The 27659-nt window shown below is 35.6% G+C and overlaps 1 protein-coding gene and 1 pseudogene across 3 annotated transcripts in view; one reads left to right on the forward strand and one right to left on the reverse strand.

Moving 5' to 3' along the window:
- The window catches only part of CDKAL1 (CDKAL1 threonylcarbamoyladenosine tRNA methylthiotransferase), a gene marked incomplete at its 5' end in the record, with an annotated part of 619533 nt that overhangs the window by 344561 nt on the left and 247313 nt on the right, over nucleotides 1–27659 (forward strand). The gene's annotated exons all lie outside the window — the stretch shown is intronic.
- Nucleotides 1746–24269, reverse strand: LOC311617437 (small ribosomal subunit protein eS1-like; annotated as a pseudogene). Its single transcript has 4 exons — nucleotides 24166–24269; nucleotides 14638–14843; nucleotides 14015–14439; nucleotides 1746–1960 (listed from the first exon to the last, which is right to left on the reverse strand). The product of its transcript is annotated as a small ribosomal subunit protein eS1-like (transcript).

The following is a 27659-nucleotide window of genomic DNA, read 5'->3' on the forward strand; positions in this document are numbered from 1 at the left end:
TTAAATTGTGTGTTCCCTAAATTTCTTGTGTTGAAATCCTAACCCCCAATTTCTCAGAGTATGCATGACCTTATTTGGTGATGGTGTCTTTACAAAAGTAATAGATTTAAAATGAAATTATTAGAATGGACTGTCATCCAATATGACTGCTGTCCTTATAGTACAATGTTGTTGATGACACTCAAATATGGAGAATGCCATACAAAGGGAAAGGCAACAACCAGCGTGATGCTTCCACAAGGAACCCCAGAGATTGCCAGCAGCCCACCGGAAGCTAGGAGCAAGGCATCAGATTTTCCTGACAGCATTGAAGGAACCAATGCTGCCAACACCTGGTCTTGGATCTCTAGCTTCTGGAACAGGAACTGCTGTTGTTTAAACCACCAGTTTATAATACTTTGAAAGGCAACCCTCTCAAACTGCTAAACGTGGCAGTACAGAAATTGGGCTGATGAGTTCCCTAGCTAATTTGGGTGGATAATCTCTTGAATTTAGGCTGGACAGGTAGCGTGATCTCCACTTTACAAATGTAAAAATTAAAAGCTCAAAGTGAGTAAATGGCTTACCTAGCTGACACAGTGAGTCATTGATGAAGGAACTCAGATTTAACAATATTTATTATATATACAAATGGATTATATGGAACATATACATATAAAATTGATATATAAAAATGAAATATATATAATATTTATAATAATAACCTTAGACACTTTACGTATATTTAATTTATCCTTTAGGATAACCATTGAGTTAGGTACTATTCATTTAGGTACTTTATGGATGAAAACCAAAGCTCAATAAGAGTCTTGGCATTGTCAAATAATAGCTACCAAGTGGTGGAACCAAAATCAGGTCCAAGTCCTCTGGTTCCTAGCACTGCTCTATACTATTTCTTGACAAGAGAGATTCTAGCCAGTTGTATAACTTCACAAAGGACTCAATGAGTGAAAAGAGGCTATTTATTTTGTTGGAATTATTTTTGCTTTAAAATTATATATTGATTCACATACTAATTTTATATATGTGTACATTAATCAGTAATCTTTTATGTGGACAAATCACCCAAATCATCATTGTTCATGGATTTTACCAAAAATTAAAAGAATTCATACAAGTAAGATTTTTATATTATTATAGACATTTTTATTTAGGCTCTTTTTTATTTTGACTTTAATTTAAAAAGACATAGTCAAATTTAATTTCTGGGTATTAATTCTCATTAATGCTTAATAGCTTCCCTAAATGGTTTCTGATGTAAAAAATGATATAGATTCTACCTCTCTCTTTCTCTTCTGTGTCTTCTTCAACCCCCGAGATTTTTTGTTACAGATTTTTATTCCTTTGGGTTTCACTGTAATGTTTCTGGTTCAGCATTTTAACAGTTAATGTTTACTTAGTACATTGAAAACCAGGATTTCTCACCAGTGGTGGTTCATAGTATGTGGCTTTTGAGATTTATTATTTTTATGGGGTGGAGAAGTTTCTCCAGGCTATTTCTGTGAATGAAAGATCAAAGTCAGATGCATTTGACAACTTTCCTCTGAGAGGACCACCCAATAGTTTGATAGTTGTATTTTCTACCACACGGTGATTGATGTACCCATGATCCACTCCCATTTTCTTTTGAATGAAAGTGCATGAAGAAGCCCCGGTTTCTGTTGTTGATTTTTACCAGGACACTACTTGACAACTTTATTATTATTATTTCTTTCAAATTCATAAAGATTTTCAGTGTCCTCTCTTTAACATCCACCTTTTATGTAGCTGCTATTTGTTTCTTCTTCATTCATCTGTTGGTAACCCTTTTGCTTTTCCCTGCCTGGGTGGGGAAGGAGCATGCCCTCCTGGACTGTGCCTGGGGTAGAGTCCAGCTCCTCTTGAGGTGAGGCTGGTCTTCTCATTTCTGCAGATGAGTAGTTTATGAGGAACATGTTGTGTTTGGTCAGGACTTCAGTTGCTAACAAAGAAAAAGGCGTGAAGGATTCTAGATACAGTCTTGATCCAGGAATAACTGAATGAGGCAGGTAATCAAGAATGAAATCTGAGGATCTCTCTTTTCATCTTCCCAGGTCACCCTAGCTTTAAATAGCCCATGTTTCACCCAGATGTCACCTTCTTGGTGTTTTGTCTCTGCCCGTCTTCTCTAAAATAGCACCTACCTCCACCCACACCTCCATCTTTTAATTGCTTTCCCAAATCTACTTTTCTTCTTTAGGATTTATTATGATTTATGACTTATTACTTTTTTTTTTCTTCACTTTTCTTCCACCCCACACCAACTCATTGTATAGTCCATGAAAGTTTAGACTATATGTTTTCTTCATTGGTGTTTCCTAAGAGCCTAGAACTTAATAGATCTCAGTAGAAACTTGTTGAATTTTTAATGGCTGTCTTCATGACAGAGAGATTAAGGCTATCTGTTTATTCCTGTATTATTTTCTAAAACACTACTATTTAAAGTGCTTTTAAAATGTTCCTGCTATTACTGCTTAGAACCTAACAGTATTCTGTAGTTATATAGTGTTCCCTAAAAATAGTTTTTAATAGTTATTTGAAGTAAGAGTCAATTTTCCCACTTTTGTAAAGTGTAGATTTTCTCATGACTATGGACCCCCATTGACAAAATTTGCATATCATTTGTGCGTGTATCTAAGATATTGCTCACTTCCAAACTCACACAATGTGCCTGGACATATTTCTATTTAGTTTACTAGGGTGGGTATAAAATTGGAGAAAGGGTAGTCTGTTTTACTTCTTACAGAATTTACCTGCTGAAATACTAATGGACTTTATAAGACCTTTTCATATAATACTTACTGAATCTATTAAATTATTCATCTTTGGCTAGCCAATATGCCTGTATCTATATTTATTATAATTTTTTTATATTTATGTATTTATATATAAAGAATTGTATATATTATAAATGGATTTACATTTTGAAAATCAGCTTATTGAATAGTAGGAAAAATCAAAAATAAGTGCTAAGAACAGATATCCCTGCCTACTTCCCAATCATAGTGTATTGTATTAGTCAGAGGTCTCCAGAGAAATAGAGCAAATCACACACACACACACACACACACACACACACACACACACTGAATGATTGATTTTAAGGAATTGTCTCACATGATTGTGGGGACTGACAAGTCTGAACTCTGTAGAGCAGGTTAGAAATTCTGGCAGCAATCACTGTTACAGTCTTGAATCTAAAGGCAGTCTGTGGGAAGAATGCCTTAGTTTTCTGGGAACTTCAGTCTTTTGTCTTAAGTCCTTCAACTGATTGGAAGAGATCCATCCATATTATGGAGGGTGATCTGCTTTACTTACTAGTAAAGGCTACTACTTTAAATGTTAATCACATCTAAAAAATATATTTTCACAGCAACATCTAGACTGAAAAAAACTATGTACCATAGACTAGTCAAGTTGACACATAGAAACTAATCATTATAAATAACATATGACTCAGTAGCCTCTCTTCTGGGTATTTATGAAAATGTAAATTTACACAAAAAAAACTATACATGAATGTTCATGGTGGCTTTAATCTCCAAACTGGAAACAACCCAAATGTCTTTCAACAAGTGAATGAATGAATAGATTATGGTATATCCATACAATGGAATACTGCTGAGCAATAAAAAAAGAAAAAGCACAGTATTTATATATGCTGCAACTTGATTGAATCTCAAGAGCATTATGTTGAGGGGTTTTTTAAGCCAATCTCAAATGACTACATACTGTGTGAGTCTATATAAAACATTCCTGAAATGACAAAATTATAAAGCTGGAGAATAGTTTAATGATTGCCAGGAGTTAGGGGTGGGAAGAGTAATGACTAAAGGGGTAACATCAGAACATTATTTTGGGTATGATTGAGTAGATCTACATGTCCATTGTGGTGGTGGTTATATGGATCTATGTAGTAAAATTTATAGAACTTTCCTCTTACTCCTCCCTGTTACCCCCCCCCCCCCAAAAAGTGAGTTAATGGAAAAACTGGTGAAGTCCAGATAAGAGCTATAGTTGAGTTAATAGAAAGATAACAATGTCAATTTCCTAGTCTTAATAATTGATGTTGTGATTATTTCCTTTTCTTGACTTATTGCATTAGCTGGTACTTCCAATCCAGTGTTGGGAAGCTTGAGCAGGCCCGGAGACAGGGGGGTGTGCCAGCCTCAGTTTGCCAGCAGTCCTGCCTCTGTGCATGAGCTGCAGAGGAAATACTGTACCTTTTCTGACCGCTCATTGGCTATGCTCCCTGTATGCCACTGGTAATTTTCTTGGTAACTTGGGTAATAAGAATCCAAAAAGGTGATCTAGAGTATTTCCACCACACTCCTGGAGGAAAAAAATGAAAGTCTGCTGCTGAAGGGCTAAGAAATATCATATCATACCCTAGCCAGTTTGGCTCAGTGTATAATGCCTTGGCCTGCTGACTGCAGGGTCCGGGTTCGATTCTGATCAAGGGCATGTACCTAGGTTGCAGGCTTCTCCCTGGACAGGGCCCAGGTCAGGGCTCATGCAAGAGGCAACCAATCAAAGTGTCCCTCTCACATTGATGTTTCTCTCTGTCTTTCCCTTTCTCTTCCACACTCTAAAAATCAATGGAAACATATCCTCAGGTGAGGATTAAAGAAGGAAGGAAGGAAGGAAGGAAGGAAGGAAGGAAGGAAGGAAGGAAGGAAGGAAGGAAGGTCACATTCTATGAAAGACACATATTGAAAATGCCTAAAGAAAGTTGTCATTTTTTCATGGTGAAGGGACTGTTGTCTGTGTTGATGAAAACACCTTGGCGGCTGCAGTGGCTGGCAGTGGCTGCAGCAGCAAGGTGATGGGGCTGGCGCCTTCCCCTGATCAACCTGGTTGCCTCCCACAGAGGGAGGCCAGACTGGTTTAAGCTGTCAGTAGGACATCCCCTGAGGGCTCCCAGTCTGTGAGAGGGAGAATGCTGGGCTGAGGGAACCCTCCCTCCCCAGTGCACAAATTTTGTGCACTGGGCCCCTAGTTCTCTATAAATACTGTGAAGTTTCTGTTTATCCTTCTAGTCATTTTTAAGGCATATAATTGCATATTATTTGTTTTGGGACTTTAGCTTGGAGGTGATATTTCTTTTACTTCACTTTTCAGTCTCTTTATGCCTCTTTCTATTCCTAAATATAGTTTGCACATGGGAGGCTACATAAAATGATGCTAAATGAGACATTAAGAAATAGTGATCCACCCATCTTCTTCATTGTGTTTATCCATACAAGATGTTTATCCAAGCAAGACTTCCAATACTTATCTGTCATGGATATCTCTGCCCTTCTGTATTGTCCAAAAGCAGTGTTATGTGAAACATATCTTGGAATTTTCCCTTTTTTGAGTCATGACAAAGTTCATATGACAAAGGTGGTTCTACTTATATACACATGGTTAATGATGAAAGTGATTTTCTATGAGAACTCAGGAATAACTAACATGTCAGTAGCCATTGCACTACCGAAGCTAGAAGGAAAAGGAGGAGGAAAAGGGGGGTAAAAAAGGGCAGAATTAATCAAGGTGTATCATAGTCAGTATGGGGGCCTAAATCATAAGCTGTGCCTTCACAATTTGAAAAGGTAAAGCATAGTAGTAGAGATTGCAGAAGTTGGCATGAGGCAGTTAGGAACATTACAGAGTTTTCATCTTCACTATTTATAGTAAGATTTGGAAACAGCCTGAATGCCCATCAGCAGATGAGTGGATAAGAAAATTATGATACATCTATACAATGGAATACTACACTGCTATTAAAAAAAAAAGGGTTGGGGGGATTCTTCTTACCATTTGCAGCAGCATGAATAGATCTGGAGAGCATTATGTCAAGTGAAATTAGCCAGATAATGAAAGAAAAATACCACATGATCTCACTCATTTATGGAAAATAAAGAACATTATAACCTGATAAACCAAAAAGATAGATATAGAGGCAGTAAAGCATTGAGTGTCAAATTACAGAGGGGAGGGGAAGAGATCAACTGAAGGACTTGTATGTATGCATATAAGCACAACCAGTGGACACAAGACACTTGGGTGGGCGCAGAGCGGGCGGGGGGGCGTTGAGGGTATGTGACAGGGGGTAGGAGAGGCTGGGGGAAGGTCAATGGGGAATAAAAAGGAGATATATACTACTTTCCCTGTAATCCAGGCACTTCTACCATCTTGATAATCACCTTCCCAAGACGGAACTCAGAAAACTATTTCCTTTTTCATAGGGCACAGGCATGTGATCTAGATCCCATCAATAAACCAATTCAGAAGTGAGCAAGCTGAGGATGGAGGCTCCACTCCGATTCCATGTTTGTTAGCCTGAGTGGCAACAGTTGCAGCCAGCTGTTGTGGGGGGCCGAGTTTGCAGCAGAAGCACTGTTTTCTCTTTAGGCCTGTTTTGCACTTCTTTGTATCTGGAAGTTTAGTATTAAGTTCATTCTCAGTATTTCTTTAGATAAATTTACTCAGAATCTGCTGCTGTTCCTTATAACTGCAAGCTCGAATTGTATCAGTTCTCAGCACTATGGAGTATGCTATTAGGATGTCCAGACTAAATTTGGCCTGGCTGTTTTTTTTAGTGACATGTAAGAGCAGAGGGCAGGGTCTGGGCTCATAATTGAATGAATGATATTGGTTTTAGGACTAGACCTATAAATGTAGGCCTATAAATGTGAAGTGAAGATCGAGTTCAAGATGAAGGTTTGAGCCACTGCAGAAAAAGCTAACTCCAAGACAAGGTGAGGATAGTGATCAAAGGTAGTGAAGTCAGTAGAATAGGTTAGATTCATGCTTGATTGACAAGTCAAAATATATGTTTGTTTGTTTTTTAGAGATTTTTTACTTATCTTTATTCTTGAGAGTATTGAGTACTATTTTCTGATTCTGACTTCCCTTTGTCATATTTCCATATGATCTTAAAAACTTTCAAAGAATCAGGTTTTGTCTATTATGTATAAAATTGACCAAATAAAAATATTTTGTTTTTAGAATTATGTACTGCCATCCACACTTCTATTATATTTAGTTAGTATTAAAATAATGATGCTAAATTTCCAATTACTAGTGAGCTTTGTACCTCAGAGAGCACCTAGTATGAAAATGTACCTCCAGAAACTGTGGACCTATGATATTTTTATTCAAACACTCTTGGCTTGGTAGACTTATAGGAATATTGAGAGTTTTACTTACCCAGTAGTTAGGGAATACAGCAATCAGGAGACAATGTTGCTTTAATTATAAGCAAACTGTATGTACATTTTTCTTGAGATTCAAAGAATTGTCTTAGTCAAAGCCCCCTTATCTATCTGTAATAGAAAGGTTCCTTCTCAAAATGTTATATTAAAAATAAAATGGTAATAGAAAAATAGTTTCCATTTATTTAATGATGACTATTTCCTGTCATTGTATTAGATGTTTTACTTGAATGATCTTGAGGCTTACAACACCCAATGAGACAAGCTGTTATCCCTGTCTTAGAAAGAGCACAAGGCTGAGAGAGTTAGACTTGCTCATGGCTTTTTAGGTCTATTTCAAGTTGATGTTTCAGAGTAATTTTAAATGAAACAAAAGGAGCCTAAGGTATCTTTCTTAGTAATCTTTAATTGCTTATCCTAATCCTGATCTCACAGTCTAAGTGGAGTGGCCCCGTGGCCTATCCTGAATAAGTCATTGCCTCACCAACATTCAAAATGCCCTTTGTACTTGCTGTAATAAGTCACATTCAACATGCTGACATAGTCTTTGAAATATTTTAGGTTATAAAGAAATCCCCATTTTGAAATTTTTCTTTCTTTACTCTCTTATAGTAATCTTGATTGCTGGGAAGGCCATGTGGGGATGAGGGAAGAACTTAAAATAATTATCTCACCTGAGAAATACAGGAGCGTTAAGGAGGGGACTGTGTCTAAATGGAAGATTTTGCATCTTTGTATATCTAGTAGCACATGTGTGTGTGATATTGTGGAATAGAACAGGCCAGCTGCTATAGTGAAAGAATGGTGAGGGTAGACTGAGGATTGCTTATTTTCCCTGTGCATTACATTCTCTTCTTCAACATGAGACTGTAATTGTTTGACTTAAACAATTCCATGCTTTTTCAGAACAACTTAAGACTGAGGTGAGAACAGAAAACTAGGGGTTGAGGTTTATATTTTGACTTTGTTCAGGCAAGAATTCTCACTTAGGAAGCTTTTGTTCATTACAAAGTTTGTTTTAGTGAGTCTAAATAATGCACAGAAACTTCCATCATTTATCAAATGGTTTGTAATTTAGGCTGTAGCTATGTACCACTTGAGATATCTATTAAAATTAATGAATAGTGTAATTTATGTTTGTTATATATCTTGAGTATTAGGCATAAGAATACTTATTAGGTATTTGAGTAAAAAATGTATTATTAAGGCAAACTAAAAGTTATTAAAAGGTGATTTTAAAAGGTATTTAGATGTCTTAGATTCTATTATATACAATAATCATCTTTTAAATAGACACATCTATAAATCATACTGATGATAAGGATTGAGGAGATAGTAGAACCTCAACCAATTGTCAAAATACCAAGCCAATTATATTAATTAGTGAGTACTATGACATTTTGCAGAATACTTCCAATCAATTTTGTTTCTCTCTTTTATGATGGAACGATAGTCCATATAAAAATAGGGAAACCATTAAATTAACTATCTTTACATAAATCAAAATGTTGAGAATTCCTAGTATATTTTTCCCATAAGAATTTTAGGAAAATGCATCAGCTCTGTTTATAGCCTGAAGATTTTTTTTACAGATGATATACTTAGTGTGTAACAATATTGCATTTTACTTAGTAAAAACATACGAAGGGTATTGATGCATGACATCAATATAAGAGAAACTGTTAACTGTGTAAGGTTTGGTCAAAAACATCCATAGGTATATAGTATGTTGAATTATGAAGCTGTTTAGAATTGAGGGTTGTCCCTAACCCCACAGGGGAATCTGGGCAGCACACTTATTATGTCAAGGACATGTTGTTCTTGTAAGAGTTAACATTATTTTGGCTAAACTTTGCAAGTATTGAGAAATAATACTTTTATTACACTCTGGAGACATTCATTGAAAATGTGTTAGAAAAAGAGACCTCTGAGAAAAATTAAAAGAAATTGAAATTGTTTGATTTAAATGGAAGAATTGAGAGATTTGGAGTTATTAGGAGAAGAAATAACAGCTATTCATTAAAAGAAAAACACCACCAAGAGTAAGGGATTTTTTTTTTTTTCTGGATATTAATGAGAGTGGAAAATATGCAGATTTGTTGTTGTAATAATACCAGAAAGAAAAAGGATATTTTCTCAGCAATTTTGAATTATGCATCTGATAATAACTGTGTGCACTCATTTCATTAATGAGTGCTGAATGTCTTCTGTAGAAAAGTCAGCCTTTAGTTGTTGATTCCTGTTTGAATACAAAAGACTAAGCCAGGGACTAGATGTAATGTATCCTCCACTTCTGTGACGTTTTGTGAAAGTAGTTCGCAGGTTAAGTGAGACTTCTTGAGAAATTGAAAATCAACATGCTATTGTTTCAGTGGGGGTACTATACCTACATGTTAGATATAGAGTCAAGAGTTTAATGGTTCTATAGAGTTAGTCACCCTTTCATGCCAATTAAGTTGACCTTCATATCTAACTATTTTTTGAATATTTTTTAAGAAATATCAGTAGAAATAAGTGAAATTAGTAATGCTGCTCATATTTTCTTTGTCATTATTTACAGTGTAATTCATCAGCCAACTTTAATTTCATAAGCTATTCATTGTGCTTAAACGGTGCCTTTTTATATTAAATATTTATGGCAGTCTCTGAGAAGAATACATTAATATGGCAGATGGGGGTCATTTTAAACATTTCCTTGATTGAAGGAAAAGGACCCCCCTTGTGAATTTATAGTCTGCTTTCAAAGAAAGTTCACAATGCCTGATAATAACCAAGGAGGTAAGAATTCCACCAATTCCCAGCGCTGTGATTTCAGAAAGCAATGGCTGCAAACAGTCTTCATGCTTCAGCAGCTCCCATTTTGAAATTGTTTGTGAGGGCAGTGAAGAATGGTGAACAAAAACATTTACAGTTGTATTGCCTATTAATAATTCAATAGGAGTATACCTCTTTTTCATTACTATTGCTTTTGCATTGATTTTTACTCATAGTAGCAAAGATAAGTCAAAAATCAAATTTTTGACTTATGCTGTTAGGAAGATATGTCCTAGTCCCTAGAATTCTAGAACATGGAAGGTACTTTGGGAATTGTGTCCTAGAGTTCCTAAATGAGGGATGTGTTTTAGCTTTACTTTTTTCTACTTGTCTTGATAACTAATAAGCCTGAATCCAGGAATGATGATTATTTCTAATCCCCTCAGAATGGTGTCTCCTAGTAAAACTTCAAAGAACTATTCATCTTTAATTATATTACTTTCTTTGATAGTTTTCATAAAAGCTACTGTTTTTAATAAGAGTTTTATTAAATATAAAAATTAAATACACTAATTTTATTAAAATCTTGGAAGATTATATGTAAACTGTATCACTTGATGGTTGATAGTTGAGATGCTTCTTTCTTATCCAGTTTAATTCATTTTTTTCAAAGTAAACAGCCTATGTTTGATGTAAAATGGAAATTATTATTTTTGAAAATTTTTTTTCAGAGATGGCTGCTTAGAATAACAATTTTATTAATGTTTGATGAAAGCTTTGAAAGTCTCAAGCCATTGAAATTATAACTCTTGTTGTACTTAAATCACTTGCCAATCAAAAGTGGCCATTCTTGGCTGATAGAGTGATTATTTTACAATTATACCAAATAAATAGGTATATGTAGGGTCCATGAGCAGATGTATAATTTCAGAATCTCATTAAACTTATATTTTTCAAGGAATTATCCAACAGCTATTAAGTGGGGAGTATAAATAAATTGATTTTCTAGTGGTAAAAATTATATATCTTCATTTAAAAAAATGGTTTGTTGTGTGCACTAAGTGAGCATTATATTTTAGCATAAAGTCCAGGAATTTCTCCACAGATGTATATCTATGAATCTCCTGATATATCAAGTAAAATGTGGCATGTGCCTTATCTTTGGAAAGGGATCCATGACTTCCATCAGTGTCAAAGGGGATCTCCAACCCCAAAAGTTGAGTGAAATAATCTGGCCAAATTATCCTGTTTTCCAGATAAAGAAACTGAGATTTAGCAAAATCAAGCGACTTATTTAAAGTGAGACAACATTGGAAGTGCTACAATTAAAATTCTTTTCGTCTTCTCTAGACCGTCTTTGAGGTTTCTGTTATTTTTTAGAAGTTGGAAGTTCAGAATCTGGAGTTGAAAAAATTATGAATCTTTTCCATGCAAAAAATATTCAACCCAAAATACATGTAGCTAGAGTCCAGGATTCATAATATCTCAGGGATATTGTTTTGAGTTCCATCTTCACTTGAAGAAGTTATTTATAGAAGCCAGTCGATATTCATTTTTCATTCCATCTTTTAAGTGAAAGTATTGCCTCCCCCCACCCCCTAGTTTTAACACGATACAGTGGAGATGTAGCCTCTCCTTCTCCTAACATTTGTTGGAATAAACCCTGACAGTTCCAGACAATATGGAGGGTTCCCAGTAGACATAGAGAGGATCATCACTTCAAGGGCCAGGCTTAATGCGATAACTTTCCTGGGCAGATGGCAACAACAGATGGCTTTAATGTATGCAACCACTAATTCGCTGGGTTTTCTTTGGGGGTACTTTAGGTCTTCTCCGGGGAGGGGGCATTTAAAGGTACTAACCTACTCTGCTGGCAATAAAGGCTAGCCACTGTGGCAATGAAAGCAGTCTCTAATGCAGCACAGTGGAGGAGAAAATGGAAGGGAGGACCCAGAAGAACAGAAATGGTCCCCATGCAAGAGCAGTAGTAGGGAGAGAAAGGGAGGCAAGAAGACACTGAGATGAAGATGCTTGTAAAGAGAAGGCACTCAGGGAGGAATGGCAGCTTGGATATTTCCTGTTTAAAGTATAATAATCTTTCTGTATTTTGATGTTCGTAGCAGTGATTTTTGCTCTATGTGTGCCTTTTTCTTTTCCATTCATAATTATCAAAAGTGTGTGTGTGTATGTGTGTAGGAAGTGGTACCTGGGCTGATTTTTCTTGTTTAATTTTTGTTGGCTGACACCAGCCCTGAAGATCTGCCCCTGTCCACGTCCGAGGTCAATGGCAGTTGTGTTCTCGCCACTGGCAGATGGGCATCTGATGGCCTGTTCTGCCCATCATCCAAAAGCCAATTCACATCAGTGTCTCCTCCTTTGACCCCAAAGCATATAAAGGAAAAAGGCTCAGGGATTTGGCACATTGGTTCTTTTAAAGGGTATTAGCTCCTGGTTTATTGATTTTAGTACTTGTTTTAATACTTAAACTATATTTTTTATTTTTCTTTAATTTTAATTCATCTTTGTAATGTTGGTTTATAAGAAAAAAAATTCATCAAGATGATTTAGATTTTCCAAATCAAAAGTGTAAGTGACTTCTGGACTTTTTTCTTGACAAAATCACCATGAAACCTGCTTTGAGGCACCAAACCTAACTTGAAAAACACTTAATGAGTTAAAAAGCAGACTCAGAAAGCTTCTTATAATAGAAGTCGGTTGAAGTGGTTTTAAGTATTTATTTCATTACTTTTTAACTTCTTGACTGTTAACACTCTAAACGTGAATTTGAGAAAAAATTAACTTGTTTTTGAACTCTATAAAAAGTATTTTTTTCTTTTAATTAACTTTATTGTTTTTAAAGCCCTGCATCAAGCTCTCTTTCTGTGCTTGGGTAGTTCCCATTTGCAAACGGGGCGATTTCTACATATAGGTCTGAACAGGCTATGCCACAATTATCCTTTTTATTGTAACTTTACTATCACAGAAGTAGTTTTCTTCTCCAAATGGAAATTCCAGAGTAACTCTAATGTCTTACTACACATACTGTTATTTCCAATTTCCAAAAGCAACGGCTCCTGCTGCAGCCAAAACACAACAACATGAAAACACCCATGTTGAGATCTGGGATGGATCCATATCTCCTCGTTGTTACTTTGGTGTCTCACATAGTAACAGTGGCTAGCTTGTTCACTGTGTGCCAGGCAGAGTGGGGACTGCTTTGCATGGATTCTCTTATTCCATCAGCCCTCTGAGGTATGGAATGATTGTCTTCATCTCACAGCTGAGAAACCTACGCTCAGAGATGTAGGTAGCTCCCCCAAGGCTGCCTAGCGAAGGAATGGTGCAGCGAGAATTCTAACCAAGCTGACCCTAAAGCTTTCTCTGACATGAGCCACCATTCTGTTCATAGGGGGGTACATTCATTGATGTATATTTAATATTTTTCTAGTTGCAGTTTATCTTTGGAGCTACTTCATCTTAGATAAGTAACTGTGTGTGATAATTGCCCTTGTGCCAGGTATCAGGTCGGATGTTGTTTTTTCAGTGGAAAATTTCCTGTCTTTGAATTGGAACCATTCATTGCTATTATGGCCATTTTACAGACAAGGCCTAAGAGCCATTACTGTGCTCATTGTCACTGGCCAGCGAGAGGCCAACCCTGGTCTAGCAGCTGGCCCTCTGCAGACAAAGCTGTTCTGTTGCTGGGTGTGAACTACTGGGACAAGCTACACAAAGAGATGAAAGAGCAAATACGTTCTTTCTGAAATGTGTGGTGGAATCTGTTACTGTGACATCTGATTATATTTAGAAAACTTTCTGAAAAATGGTTTCCTACCTACAAGAATAATAGAAAAATATTTTTTGAAAATTTGACTTTGCCTAGGTTAAACATTTGAAGCATTTCCCTCCTTCCTGTCCCTTCCCTTTCCTTCCTTTAGCAAATATTAATTGAGTATTTATTATGTGCTATAAAGTCTTTGTGTGAAGAGCTGGACGCATCTATGTGAATAAAACAATTGTAAATAGATTTGTTTGTTTGTCACCATTGTGTCTGAATTTTAAACAGATTTTTTGGGCTGAGGGCTCATATCCATCAGTTCATTCACCTTTGGCACCTGCTTCATCCCCAGTAGCTTTTCCAGAACTGCTACCTTCACGTTGAAGTTTCATGAGTTTTCCCAGTTCAGACTTGGGCTTCCTCAGCATTTTGACCTTTTTTTCAAACAAAAACATGGATTGGATAAATAGATTGGCCAGCCTTCCTATGTCTTCCCACTGCTAGCTGGAATCCATTTGTTTGCACCTCTCAGTCATGATTTCCATCATCTTATGCATTTGGCGGAGCTGTTGACATTGAGCGTAAGACGTTTTCTGAATCGTATTGTTGCATTTTTTTTTAGTAAAATCAACACAGAATAGACAAAGCAAATAAACCTTCAGTAGTCTTGACTTCAACATGAGCTTCAGTCTGGTGTGCCTTTTTAAAAAATCTTTACCTGATTATATGTTTTCATTAATTTGGAAGAGAGAGGAAAGGAGAGAGAGAAACTTAAATGTGGGAAACATCCATCTGTTGCCTCCCATATGTACCCTGACCAGGAATCAAACCCATGACCCTTTGGGACATAGGACGATGCTCCAGCCAACTGAGCTACACTGGCCAGGGCATGATCTGCCATTTTTAGACCATGGAGCACATTTTGTCATGGTAAGATCCATGCCATGGAAATTAGTCAGGCAGTTTTTGCCCTGAACATCCTCAGTAATTAGCTTGAGCTTACTAAATGCACATTCATCATTCTGCAGATAGCTGGGCTCACCTCGAAAGCTGCACTCTTGAGACCATCTCTTGCGACTTTGGTTTCTTGTGTCCTTGTAATACATGAGCCATTTGCAAACTCTTTTTAAGAATGTGGAACTTGTATTCCTTTTGGGGATCAGTAATTGGGGAGTTCAAAATCATAGTGTGAGTGTTAACTAAATCTAAGGAGGAATTTAACAAAAATTTAAAAAAATATATATTTTATTGATTTTTTACAGAGAGGAAGGGAGAGAGACAGAGAGCCAGAAATGTCGATGAGAAACATCGACCAGCCGCCTCCTGCACATCCCCTACCGGGGATGTGCCCGCAGCCAACATACATGCCCTTGACCGGAATAGAACCCGGGACCTTTCAGTCCGCAGACCGACTCTCTACCACTGAGCCAAACCGGTTTCGGTGAATTTAACAAATTTTTAAGGTATAAAAATATTTTCTGTGTGTGTGTGTGTGTTTGTTTTTTTTTTTTTTAGTTTTTTTTGTTGTTGTTGTTTTGTTTTTTAGGATTTTACTAGTTAAGTATGTTTAACTTGTTGCCATACATTCTCATGAACCCTCACCTAGCGTTTTCCTTAGTGTGGTTATCATATCACCAGATTGCACAGTCTTGGATATCACCACAGAATCCTTTCTTAGAATCTTGCCCACCCTGCCTCTCACCTGACTTTTTAAATGCTTTCTAGGTTATTCTTAAGCACAGTACTACTTGAGACTCTTTTTCCTATTGATTTTGTTTATATTTGAACAGAAACAAAAGCAACTCTGGTTTGGGTAAAAGATTTCCACAGAGACTCCTGATGACTTATGAGCCCTAAAGGAACCCTCCATAGATCTCTCTAAGCTCAGTTGACAAAATGCCATCTGGCTCAGAGACCTGCCTATCTTACAGAAGGGTTTTTAAATGGTTTAAGTCGGATGAAGTCAGATTCCCCTAATGCCAGAACTCTCACTTCTTAGAGAATCTAATTTTCCAATCAACACCAGAAGTGTTTCTCTAAAGAAAAATGGAGGGAGAGTATTTTCTACTGGGCTCCATCCAAAGAATCCTCTTTTCTGAGGAAATCATGTAATTCTCACAGGCCCCTTCTGGTGGAACCCACAAATTCTATTAACTTTTATTTTATGCTAGAGGGGTATCCCTCAACCCAGCCTGTGCCCTCTTGCAGTCTGGGCCCCCTCAGGGGATGTCTGACTGACAGCTTAGGCCTGCTGCCAGGGGGTTTACTGGCACCACCGCTGCATTGGCCAGCCATGAGCCAGTTTCTGGCTGAGAGGTGCTTTCCCTGTTGGAGTGCACTGACCACCAGGGAAAAGCCCCTGCATTAAGCATCTGCTCCCTGATGGTCAGTGCCTGTCATAGCGACCACTCGTACCATCATTTGGTCAATTTGCATATTAGCCTTTTATTATATAGGATTTGCTATGAGCCACCCTCCACTAGCTATATTTTTTATGTTATTGAATTTAGCAATTATGTTAAATTAAGATGGTTATTATTATTCTCAGGTCAATTAAATAACTTCTCAAAGGAGCTAGGAATCAAACCTTGGTTGGCTGAATTTTAAAACTATGGAGTTGTCTTCCTAAGGAGAGAAAAATTCCCACTCCGAATCACTAAACATCCATTCAGTGAAGCCACCATCTTTCTGAACTTATAGCTGTCTGAAAAGGGCTCATCTCCTTTCTGAATTTAAGTGTTTACCTTACCCATGAGAATATAGTACCCTTTGCCCCAGGGCAATAAAATAATTGTTCTGGTTTTAAAGGTCTTTCCTTCTAGCTCTTACAAGATTAGGATAAACAGAGGTGATGTTTATGTCAACAATGTTATTTAGCCAAATAGGTGACACCATCACTGTGAAAGCTAGATGATAGTGGACTCTAAGAAAGCAATGAGATATTTATGGATAAAACCAGAGTCAAAATGAAGAATGCCTTTGCAACTGTAACTTCAGCACATTTGCCTGCATGTTATAATGTATTCACTGTAAAGTCTAGAAGCCTTATAAATATATGACTGGCAGTTGCCTCAGGCAGAAATCTTTTACTGATGCAATAAGATAAAAGTAATTAAGCTACATGTAGACTGATGGGTAATTAAATCCATGTGAAGCATTTTGTAACTAATTGCTATGTTCTAATCACAGATTGCTTTCTATTTGTCAAGGTAAGTGTATATAATTACACAGTCCTTATTTTCTTTAATCTGAAATCATCCCAGTTGGGTGAATTTTTTAAGCACTCTGAATCTTAGAATATTTGGTACATTTCTTGCATAAAGATAATTTGCATATTTTGTAATTTGAGGGCATTTTATGTAAATAGCTTTTAGTGTCACTGACAGCAGTTCTATGTTCAATAGAGAGTTGCATAGTCTAGATTCATTGCTTGTTTTTAAATTTATTTTTAATAGTAAAGCTGGTTGTTATTTACTGAATGCTAGTGATGTTCAAAGCATTATATAGACTGTGGTACTGGTACAGTAGTCTGAAAGAACCAATGATCAGTAAGTGGTTTAAAAACAGGCTAGTCCCAGTGACACAAGTAAAACAAGTACATAGCTTTCAAAATTGCAGTCTTAGTATGGGAGAGCATTGTGGTTCTAGGCATGGTGTGACTACTTGACACACAGTGGCAGGTCTCACCCGGCATTTCTAGAGTCAGGGCTAGAGATGTTTCATCTCTTGGTGGGAGTAAAATTTTGAATGTAGATATCCATTCAAAGCATGTTTGTTTGTTTTTTGTTTGCTTGTTGTTTTTTAATGGAATCCTTTTTTATTGATAAAGGTGTTATATATGTGTCCTTATCCTCCCATTGCACTCCCCAACCACCCACTTATGCCCTCACCTCCTGGTATCAGTGTCCATTGGTTATGCTTATATGCATGCATACAAGTCCTTTGGTGGTTCTCTCCCCTAACTCCCACCTTCCCCTGCCTCCCATCAGAGGTTTGACAGTCTGATCAATGCTTCTCTGTCTCTTGATCTGTTTTTGTTCATCAGTTTATATTGTTCATTATATTCCACTAATGAGTGAGATCATGTGATATTTATCTTTCTCTGACTGGCTTATTTTGCTTAGCCTAATGCTTTCCAGTTCCAACCATGTTGTTGCAAATGGTATGTGCACTGATGGTGGAAATGCAGACTGGTGCAGCCACTGTGGAGAACAGTATGGAGTTTCCTCAGAAAACTAAAAATGAAACTCCCATTTGATCCAGTGATCCCACTTCTAGGAATATATCCCAAGAAACTAGAAACACCAATCAGAAATGACATATGCACCTCTATATTCATAGGGACACAATTCACAATAGCTAAGATTTGGAAACAACCCTAAGTGCCCATCAGCAGATGAGTGGTACATCTACACAATGGAATACTATGCTGCTGCTTGTTTCGTTTTTTAAATGCAAGTTGCTTCTGCTGCTACACAATACTAGACAGTGTGTTTCTGGGATGTCTTATTTCCAGAATAAGACACATGGATTTACTTAGATAATATTTGTGGAATTACTATGAATAGCATGTTGACTAAAAGTGAATCGAGCCTTAAATGGTTTTGCTCAGTGGATAGAGCATAGGCCTGAGGACTGAAGGGTCCCAGGTTTGATTCTGATCAAGGGCAAATCCCCAATAAGGGGTGTGCAGGAGGCAGCTAATAGATGATTCTCTCTCATTGATGTTTCTAATTCTCTATCCCTCTCCCTTCCTCTTTGTAAAAAAATCAATAAAATATATTAAAAAAATAAAAGTGAATCAAGATCATATTCTTCAGACTATCTTCATTTGTGAATTTGCCTTTCTCATATCCTTAGTTGGATAGAGAGACTGTCTTCTGACCTTCAAGGCATACTATTAAGCCATTGGGTTTAAAAAAAAGCACACCTTTAATTCTGCTTCATACATTTTATTAAATTTAAGTATATAGAAGCATTGCTTATTGGTAATGACTTTTAAAAAGATATAGTTTATCATGAATATTTCTTAACTTTGGTCTTCTAAGTGGTAACCGATGAAAGGCATGGTTTTCTAAGGCTAATTTGTAATATATTGATTAGGAAGCCAGATAATTTCCCCCTCATTCATCACGCTGTTTTTGTTTCAACTATTGAAGCTGTCCTGTGTGTTGTCCAGAATTGGACTTTCGTAGCCACACAGTGGATCTGCTTCCCGGCCCTATTCTGTAGAAGACTGAGTTCCCTGCCAGCGAATGGCTTCTTTGTTTCAGATTAAATGTTATATCGATTCCTTTACACTACTACATCTCATCCTATTGTTTCACCTTCATATTAGTGCATAAATGCATAGTAAGTATAGATTTAATGTATTGTGTCTTTATTATATTTAAGCTTAATGCCTAAAAAGCATATTCTTGCCCACAGCCTGCTGATGATGTGTTTTCACATCTCCCTGGCCTACTCCTTAGGGTTATATTTGCCTATTTTGTAAATAGTTAACGGAAACCTTTTCTGTACACTTAGTTTCTTTATTTCTCTTTCATAGCTATGTTACCATTTTTGTGTTTGTGTGCCCTGGGAAACTTCATGTAGGGGTTGGTGGTGACTACTTAACAAAGACTGCTTGGTGATGATAACAGCAGAACTGTGACATGTTTCAAAAGGCATTCTTTCACTTTCTAATTGCAAATATGTATATAGCATTTTTGTTTATGTAGTGTTTGAAGTTTATTTGCAGAAGCAAGCATTCACTTGGCTTATTTTTAAAATAAGTTGACAATTTTTAGAAGCACCCTGATATTCGCTACTTTAAATCAGGAAGCTCTACTCAGTGTTGAGGGAAATAGGTTATTGATTTGCATTAGACAAAAGACTGGGCCTTCCCTACTTAAACTTCACAGGAAGCACAGTCTCTTGTCCTGGTAGCCAGTGCCCTGTCTTGATCTTCCTTTTTAACTTATATTTTGAAATAAGTCCAGACTTAAAGAGCATTGCAAAAATAATAGAAAGAGTTCACATTTACCCTTTATCCAACTTTCCAAATGTTAATATATTATATGACCATGGTACAATGATCAATGTCAGAAGAATTAACATTGATATAAAACTATTATGTAACCTTATAGATTTCATCCATTCTTCCATAATGTCCTTTCTCTGGTCCAGGAGGCAATCCAGGATCCCATATTACAGTTAGTTATCATGTCTCCTCCGTCTCTTCACCTCCAATCCGGGACAGGACCACTGTCTTCCTTTGTGTACGTAACTGGGATATTTTTGAAGTGGACTGGCCAGCTGTTTTATAGGTTCTTTCTCAATTGGGTTGTCTGATGTTAAAGCATAAAGTGTATAAGGTATAGCATCTTACATTTGTCAATCATATTATTTAAAGAATTTTCAGTTTATCTTGATTAATTATTTAGGAGAAAGTACCATTTATGAATGAATTAAAGTTTACGCTGATTCTTTCAGTTCTTCATTTCAGACAGTTCTATAGTCTATATCAGCGTTTTTCAACCGCTCTTCCGCGGCACACTAGTGTGCCGCGAGATGTTGCCTGGTGTGCCGTAGGTGCAGACAAGACAAGAATTTTATAATTTTTTACTATTTTGTTTACTTAATATTTCATAATAAAGTAATTATAAAATACTTTCTTTGTGTTTATTTGATTCCTATTCAAGAGAATTACTTTATATATAGTCAATGTAGGCACAGAGTTAAATTTTTTAACATTTTCTAATGGTGGTGTGCCTTGTGATTTTTTTCATGAAACAACTGTGCCTTTGCCCAAAAAAGGTTGAAAAACACTGGTCTATATTACAGTGCTATCCAATAAAAATATGTGGACCGTGTGTGTAATTTAAAACTTTATAGTAACCACATTAAGTAAAGTAAAAAGATACAAGTTGTTTATTTTCTAAGATATTTAAATATAATCATTTCAACTTATATTCAATATAAAAATTTTGATATTTACTTTCTTATTTTGTACTCAGTCCTTAAAATCTGTGTCCATTATAGAATATCTTAATTGGGACTAATCATATTTTAAGTGCTCAGTAGCCACATTGGCTGGTGGCTATCCAATTGGATAATAAAAGTTTATATTCTTTATGCATCTCACATGTTATTTGTGCATTGTTTTGGTTTTCTTTCTAATGCTACGAAAGAATTCTATCTTTTGAGATTTTGATTGATAGTCCTCTTTTTGCCATAAGGATAGACACAGTATTATGGGTGTTCTTTTTGAGCCATTGAATTGACATCAAAGAGTTTTGCTGGAGTTCCCTTTTTGGAAGAGATTAATTGTTATACTTGCTCTGCTATTAGTTATTGTATAACTTTGGACAAGTCGCTTAACCTTTCTGATCTTCAAGTCTATGTTTGTAAAATGAAGTAATAAAGTATTTTGGTTCTTAAAATTGTGTTTGTATTTGTTATTCAAGTACTACATTGATTAATTACCCTAAAATGAATTGTGTTAGTTGTACTACTAAAAACAAAAATCTATTTTTAGTGAACTATAGTGAGTGGCCTGCTGATAGACAATGAAGAGAGAGAAAAATAGCCTTAATTCACTCTCAGGTGTGGAATTATTAAAGTCTTATATCATATCTGATTACTCATTGAGAGCCCTGAGTTGTAATATTGGAGGCAATGGAAAAGGCAAGGCAACAGAGCTATTGGTTTATTGTTTTCCTCAGTGTCATGACCAACTCTATTTTCTCTTTCTTTGAAAAGTTGAATTATTGATGGTAAGAAATTAAAATTTTCACTCTATGAGTTATTTTGTTTTTATTTTTGGTGTTTTATTTATTCGTTTTCTTTTCTTTTTTTTCTTTATTGATTACAGTATTGCATATGTGACCTTATCTCCCCATTGTCTCTCCCCCTCCACCCTTCACACACACACTCATGCCCTCACCCTCCTGGTGTCTATGTCCATTGGTTAGGCTTATATGCATGCATACAAGTCCTTTGGTGGATCCCTCCCCCTTGCTCCCCTCTCCCCTGCCTCCCCTCTGAGGTTTGACAGTCTGATCGATGCTTCTCTGTCTCTTGATCCATTTTTGTTCATCAGTTTATGTTGTTTACTATATTCCACAAATGAGTGAGATCATGTGACATTTATCTTTCTCTGACTGGCTTATTTTGCTTAGCATAATGCTCTCCAGGTCCATCCATGCTTTGCAAATGTTAAGAATTTCTTCTTTTTTCTGCAGCATAGTATTCCATTGTGTCAATGTACCACAGTCATTTTAAAATGTCATTTTTTTCCTTTCAGGCCAGAGGAGAGTTAGCATTTTACTTTTAAATACCTAATATTAGCTATCTAGATTAGCTTCACATAACAAAATTTAATAAGGTCATTGCACTTAATTATTCTTGTAGAACCACTTATTTTAAATATATTTCTTTATTGATTTCAGAGAGAAAGAGAGAGGGAGAGAGAGACAGAAACATCAATGATGAGAGAGAATTATTGGCTGGCTACCTTCTTCACAGCCCCTGCTGGGGATTGAGCCTACCACCCAGGCATGTGCCCTGCCTGGGAATCAAATCATGACCTCCTGGTCCATAGGTCAATGCTCAACCACTGAGCCACATGGCAGGGTGAGAACCACTTATTTTAAAACACACAGACTTTATTGGTTGATATAACTTATTTCTAAAACAAAAAAGAGAGACTTTACCAATATTTATTTAATTACAGGAATTATTGTCATTCAAATTTTAAAGTATATTTTCAAGACATAAAAATCTATAGAAACCAGCATCGTTTTAAAAATTCACCAATTGTATTAAGCCCTAATATTTTATCACATTTAATTTATACTTTTTTTAATATAAAAGAATTAAATATAATGTTGAAGCCTCTATGCTCTATTACACTTCCTGTCTCCTCTAGAGTTAATGATTCATTATAATTCCCAGCATTTCAATACTTTTTCTCTCCTCTTTTTTCTGCCTTTTTCCGGATTGAGTATTGTGATTTTGTCTTCACTGTTGCCTTATTAGCTATACCTCTTTGTTTTATTGACTGATTGATTGATTGATTCATTCATTCATTCATTCATGAATGCATTCACAGTTGCTCTGGAGTTTAAATATGCTTAACTTATTACAATCCACCTTCATAATCTTATAGTTGTATACTTTCATTTCCTCCTTCCGCATATTGTTTATGCTAGCTTGTCATTATTTTGCATAAATTGTAGACCCCTAACTATATTGTCATTGTTGTTGGTTTTTGCCTAAAATAGTCAATTATAGTTTAAAGAGATAAGAAGTGAGAAAAAAATAGCTTTTATATATATCCACACATTTAACATCTTTGGTCTTGCTCTTCCCTTTATGTATCATCTAGTGCTTTCTTCCCACCCCCACCCCCATCTAGAATACATTTTCTTGTATTTAAGGACTTTTCTTTCTTATTATTTAGAGTAGTGGTCTAAATAATAAGTAAGAAATTCTCTCAGATTTATTTGTCTCACTGTTTTATTTTTTCCTCAAATTGAATAGTTATTTTCTTATTTTCATGGAATACAAAATTCTAGGACAGTGTTTCAGTGTTTTCAGGACGTCTCTCCATTCCATTCTGGTTTGCATAGTTTCTTACAAGAAGTTTCTGTTCTTCTTATCTTTGTGCCTGTGTACAACATCTTCTCCTCCCTAATTGTTTTTGAAGTTTTCTCTTTATTACTTTTTTTAAAAGCCATTTATTTATAATGTGTTTGAGGGTGGTTTTTGTTTTTTCTACTGAGTTTGAGTTTCTTGAATTTATAGTTTATAGTTTTCATCAAATTTGGAAAATGTAATCATTATTTCAGGGAATCTAATGCATATGTTGGTTGGCTTGATATTGTTCTTCTCAGTTCATTCTTATTCTTAGTATTCTTTCTTTCTTTGCTTCATTTTGGATAATTTCTATTACTGGGTCTTTAATTTCATCTCCTGAATGGTGTCTTTTTTCAAACATCTGTTTCTTTTCTCATCACCTTCAGATTTTCTGGACACATGGACCACATTTATAATACCTCTTTTAATACCATTTTCTGCTAATTTCATCATTTCTGTCACTTATGACTCTATTCTGACTGATCATAACCATAGTCAATATTTTCTTTCTTGTCTGAATGCCTGTGAATTTTTGTTTGGATGCCAGATATTTTGAATTTCATCTTGTTGAACATTGAATTTTGTTACATTCCTTTAAATAGGAGTTTCGACTTTGTTCTGTTATAGAGTTATCTGAAATTAGTTTGATCTTTTGAGGCTTTCTTATAAGGTCTGTTAGTATAGGTTCAGAGCAGCTTCTAGTTTAACATGAATTTTCCTCCACCACTAAGACATATACACTCCTAAGGACCCTACCTAATGAGTTATGTATTCTATGTCTTTCTCTTGTCTTACGGGAACACAAACTCTTGGTTCTGTATGACTTTTAGGAATTGTTTGGTCCACTGCTTTCCTGTGATTCTTTTCCCAGCCATGGAATTTAGTTTCCTCTTATTCATGCCCAGATAGTACTCAACTAAAAATGGGAGGAACCCTCTGCTCATCTCTGTGCAACTTTTGCTTCTTAAATATTTAACCCTGTAAATTACAGCTTTTTTGTACTGCAATCTTTGTCTCCCAACTTAGCAAGATCACCAGGCTCTGTTTGCTTACCCTCTTCTGCACCGTGGCCCTAGAAAATGCCTCCAGGTAGAGATGGGCAATCATAGGACTCACCTTGTTTGCTTCTCTAAAAAATCACACCCTGCACTGCCTATTACTCCTGTCTGATGGCTTCATGTATATTTAATCAAATTTTCTAGTTGTATATAGCATTAAGGCAATTCTGTAACAGTTAATCCTTTGTATGCAGAAATGGGAGTCCTCATAATATTTCCTTTTAATTAAAATTTTGTGTTGTCATTAACATGGCCAGAGTCCATAATTTTTACTGGATATCACACATTCCTCCTCAGAAATGAACCTGATGGTAAATATAATTTTGATTTTCATAGCTGGGTTATCAAGTTATAGAGTTGGTTATGGGTATATGTTATTCTATTATAATCAATATTAAAATCACCTTTTATTAATACCACCTGCAGGTGTTTTAGTGCTTTGTTCATAGAAATTTTAAATTGAAGAAGTAGCTGATTATTAAATTCTTTATATCTCAGGTCTGTATCAGAACTTTCTATTCTGATTATTCTAATTTTTGTCAAGGCACAACTACCATCTAATACTTCCCAACTTTTAAAGTGCACAGATTATTCTTATAAGACTATTTTAACTAACATACTTTTGGGTCAGTTGCCAATTATAGTAGTTAAAAAGAGTTAAACTAATCTGAATTATTCTATTATTATAGTTAATTGGTGTGTGCATAGTAGATCTTTGAGAGTGAGCTACTTTTTTCTTTAATGAACTTTAATGGCTTTTTCTTTCTTCTGCCTGCCTCATAAGAGGATTCTACTTTACTTGTTCCTATTTCTCCTTCCTTCAGAAATTATAGCAGTGGTTCAACTTTTTTGAAGACTCTGAGTTTGTTGGAAATGTTAGTTTTTTGGATGTCAACTTAATTGATGCTAAGTGAGAGGTTAAGGCCCAAGAGTAATATTTAGGTTCTGTTGGTAGAAAGAAGGAAGAAGAAAAAGGAGGAGATAGAAAATACTGGTACCACTTCAGTTCCCTATAGATGCTACCAACTAGAAAGCATAAATGTTTAATGGTCTCAGATTTCTTTTACTTGTTTCTATTTAAATTTATTAGTCTTGTTTAACTCATTTCAATCAATTGTAATATATTCCCCCTTCAAAAAAGAGTGAAAGAAATGAATTTATTTTAGAAAAACTGGACAATTTCATACTCTGTTATTTCTTTATCTGTTCCTTCTTATATACCAAATCTAGTACTTTGAGGATTCTAAAGCTGTATTAAATATTCATGAGCATAAGCATGAGAGTATCTTAAAACATGGAGATATTGAGAGCTTTCACTAGTAAATATAATATACATATTGCTTACGCATCACATATGACAGTGAACAGGTTGTCAACATGTAATTTTTGTTCTCCTAGCTCTGCCCTCTTGCAACAACTTTTGTCACCACTGGCTCCCATCTTATAATTCTTTTTCATCCCTCGCTCACCTCATCTCAACCACACTGACCTCTTTGTGGTTTTGTGGGAACTATAATCATGCTCATGCTGTGTCTTTGTACATTATATTCCCTCTGCTTCCAGCACTCTTCCTTCTCATACTGATCTATGTGGCTTACTACCTTGGTTCATTCAAGTGTTGTGTCATTGTGAGTCTTCCTCGATTATTCTTTGTCAAAAATAGCAATGTCCTTTCCCAACCACTTTATCTCATTCCTTTTATCCTGCTTTAAAAATTTTTATTAGCATTTATTTTTACTTGATCTACATTATTAATCTTAGTTCATTGTCTCTCTCACTTGAACAAATTTCATGAGAGCCAAGACTTTGTCTCTAAGACCTAGAACATATCTGGCACAAAGTCATGACAAATACTTGTTAGAAGAAGAATGAATGAATGGTGTTTTCTTTGTATTAGGACAACTAAACTATATCTATGATGCACCTTCCAATTGAACATAAGAATATAATGTAAAAGTTAAAAACTGTATTTGCTGTTTAAATACTTGCAATGATAATGTACAAGTTTTATGTTCAAAGTCAAATTTCCCTAATTGGAACTAAGATTTTCAGATCATATTTGACTGTAGATTTGGTGGTAATTAAAGTAATGTGTTCTTTTAATATTTAAGTTCTATTTGTTCTTCATTCTGTAAATGTGTTCAATGGCTCAAACAAGGCAAAATCCTTTGCTTCTTTAGTTTCCTTTTCCCTTTAAACTATTCTATAACTCTCTAAGTTAGTCTTAGAATCTAGATAAATCTAGATAAATTATTATAATCACCATGATCCTTTACTGAGGAAAAAGCTCTGCGTTGCAAGTTTCCAGTTATTTTCTTTCTTCTTCCTCATACATCCTTTGTATCTGTAATGCTGGGTATGTTAGAAGTTGAGTTTGTGATTTTTTTTTTTTTAAGACAAAATATTATGTCTTTTCGCATCCTGCTGAAACATCAGAGGCCCATTCAGAGACACTGTTGTCTGTATTTCTCCCATGTATGGAACAAACACACTGTGGTATTCAGGATAATCTGCCTCATTGAGGCTTATTGCAGATTTTGGACACTGGAGAATCAGATGCCTTGTTTCCAGATAGTGTGTCTCCTTTTGTGGTGTTTGTTTTGTTTTCCATTATTTCCAAATTCTTGTAGAAGCATGGAAATAAACAAACAATATTCTTCCTAATTATGACCTTTCAAAAGAAATAATTTAAACAGGTTGTTTTTGTTTAGTTACAACATTATCAATTATGCCAACAAGTTTGTTTCTTTGTATCACAATAATCACAGATGTCAGATGCTCTGGAAATTCTGTCTCCTTGTTAACTCTTGCTATTAAAGCAATAAAAAGGATAATTTTAAAGTTTAATTATTTTATGAGTGATTAATCTTTCTGAATTTACCTGTAATTGGGAAGTCTTACTTCTAAATAAAACGACTTGTATTCATCTGCTGTGCTCTCCAGTTACTCCTGTATGGTAACTTCTAATTTAATCTGTGCAGAAGTTAAAGGAGACCATGCAACACACCTTGCAACATTCAAGCTGCATTTCCATATTGTCCAAAGAAAATTCATTTTCTCATTGCCTAACAGGATTATTTCCTCATTGCCTAAGTGAATTGCACAAGGAAACAAAATTGAGTCAATCTGACTACAGTGAAAGTGTTGCTCAAAGATAGTCAAGAACAGTAATTATGTTGTGATTATGGGTGAGAAATGTTCTTAATCTTAGGAGATATATGCATTGATTTA

Source organism: Pipistrellus hanaki (assembly GCF_964339955.1).
Source record: "Pipistrellus hanaki genome assembly, chromosome: 2".
Classification (NCBI taxonomy): domain Eukaryota; kingdom Metazoa; phylum Chordata; class Mammalia; order Chiroptera; family Vespertilionidae; genus Pipistrellus; species Pipistrellus hanaki.